Source organism: Oryx dammah, unplaced genomic scaffold (genome assembly GCF_014754425.2).
Source record: "Oryx dammah isolate SB20612 unplaced genomic scaffold, SCBI_Odam_1.1 HiC_scaffold_22, whole genome shotgun sequence".
Taxonomy (NCBI): domain Eukaryota; kingdom Metazoa; phylum Chordata; class Mammalia; order Artiodactyla; family Bovidae; genus Oryx; species Oryx dammah.
This window is the reverse complement of record NW_024070206.1, coordinates 20,118,222-20,120,741: the sequence shown is the minus strand read 5'-3', so window position 1 is coordinate 20,120,741 and position 2,520 is coordinate 20,118,222.

The following is a 2,520-nucleotide window of genomic DNA, read 5'->3' as shown; positions in this document are numbered from 1 at the left end:
CACTAGGCACATGAGGAGATAGCTCATCATTGCTAACTATTAGAGAAACGGAAATCAAAACTACAATGAGGTACGACCTCACAGCAGTCAGAATGGCCATCATTAACAGGTCTAGAAATGCTGGAGAAGGTGTGGAGAGAAGGGACCCTCCTACACTGTTGGTAGGAATAGAAACTGGTCCAGGCACTGTGGAAAACAGTATGGTGGTTCCTTAAAAAACTAAAAATATAATTACCATACGATCCAGCAGTCCACTCTTGGCATATATCCAGACCAAACTATGATTCAAAAAGATACATACACCTCTATGTTCATAGCAGCACTATTTACAATAGCCAAGACATGGTAACAAGCCAAATGCCCATCAAGAAGAATGGATAAAGATGTGGTACACATAAAATAGAAGATTATTCAGCCATGAAAAGCGGAAGTCGCTCAGTCGTGTCCGACTCTTTGCAACCCCGTGGACTGTAGAGTCCATGGAATTCTCCAGACCAGAATACTGAAGTGGGTAACCTTTCCCTTCTCCAGGGGATCTTCCCAACTCAGGGATCAAACCCAGGTTTCCCACATTGCAGGTGGATTCTTTACCACCTGAGCCACAAGGGAAACTCAAGAATACTGGAATGGGTACGCCTATCCCTTCTCCAGCAGATCTCGAACCGGGGTCTCCCGCATTGCAGGCAGATTCTTTACCGAGCTATGAGAGAAGCCCATTAAAACACAAAATAATGCCCTTTGCAGCAACGTGGATGCGATTAGAGATTATTATAGTAAAAAAAGACAAATATGTTACCACTTACAACCTAAAATATGACACAAATGAATTTATCTGTGAAACAGAGAACAGACATGTGGATTCCAAGGGGGAGGGAGCAACTGGGAGGCTGGGATTAGCAGGTGCAAATATTACATACAGGATGGATAAACAAGGTCCTGTGTACAACACACGGACCTGTATTCAATGTACAGTGGAAAAGAATATTTAAAAGATGAATATATAACTGAATCACTGCTATACAGTAGAGTGTAACACAGCCCTAGTCTTCAGAATCCTCTCCTCTGATGAGAACTGCTTAGAGAAAGCAGGGAGAGCACTTACAGCCCAGAGGCCCAGAGAAAGAATGCAAGTCCCACTGGGGAAGGACTTCCGCTCTCTAAATCCCTGTCTTTTTGATGTCTGCAAGCCTTCTGAACAGTATGAAAAGGCAAAATGATAGGATACTGAAAGAGGAACTCCCTAGGTCAGTAGGTGCCCAATATGCTCCTGGAGATCAGTGGAGAAATAACTCCAGAAAGAATGAAGGGATGGAGCCAAAGCAAAAACAATACCCAGTTGTGGATGTGACTGGTGATAGAATCAAGGTCTGATGCTGTAAAGAGCAATATTGCATAGGAACCTGGAATGTCAGGTCCATGAATCAAGACAAATTGGAAGTGGTCAAACAGGAGATAGTAAGAGTGAACATCGACATTTTAGGAATCAGTGAATTAAAATGGACTGGAATGGGTGAATTTAACTCAGATGACCATTATATCTACTACTGCGGGCAGGAATCCCTCAGAAGAAATGGAGTAGCCGTCATGGTCAACAAGAGTCCAAAATGCAGTACTTGGATGTGATCTCAAAAACGACAGAATGATCTCTGTTCGTTTCCAAGGCAAACCATTCAATATCACAGTAATCCAAGTCTATGCCCCAACCAGTAACGGTGAAGAAGCTGATGTTGAATGGTTCTATGAAGACCTACAAGACACTTTTAGAACTAACACCCCCAAAAGATGTCCTTTTCATTATAGGGGACTGGAATGCAAAGTAGGAAGTCAAGAAACACATGGAGTAACAGGCAAATTTGGCCTTGGAATATGGAATGAAGCAGGGCAAAGGCTAATAGAATTTTGCCAAGAGAACGCACTGGTCATAGCAAACACCCTCTTCCAACAACACAAGAGAAGACTCTACACATGGACATCACCAGATGGTCAACACTGAAATCAGATTGATTATATTCTTTGTAGCCAAAGATGGAGAAGCTCTATACAGTCAACAAAAACAAGACCAGGAGCTGACTGGCTCAGATCATGAGCTCCTTATTACCAAATTCAGACTTAAATTGAACAAAGTAGGGAAAACCACTAGACCATTCAGGTATGACCTAAACAAATCCCTTATGATTATACAGTGGAAGTGAGAAATAGATTTAAAGGCGTAGATCTGATAGAGTGCCTGATGAACTATGGACTAGGTTCGTGACGTACAGGAGACAGGGATCAAGACCATCCCCATGGAAAAGAAATGCAAAAAAGCAAAATGGCTGTCTGGGAGGCCTTACAAATAGCTGTGAAGAGAAGCGAAAAGCAAAGGAGAAAAGGAAAGATATAAGCCTCTGAATGTAGAGTTCCAAAGAATAGCAAGGAAAGATAAGAAAGCCTTCCTCAGCGATCAATGCAAAGAAATAGAGGAAAACAACAGAATGGGAAAGACTAGAGATCTCTTCAAGAAAATTAGAGATACCAAGG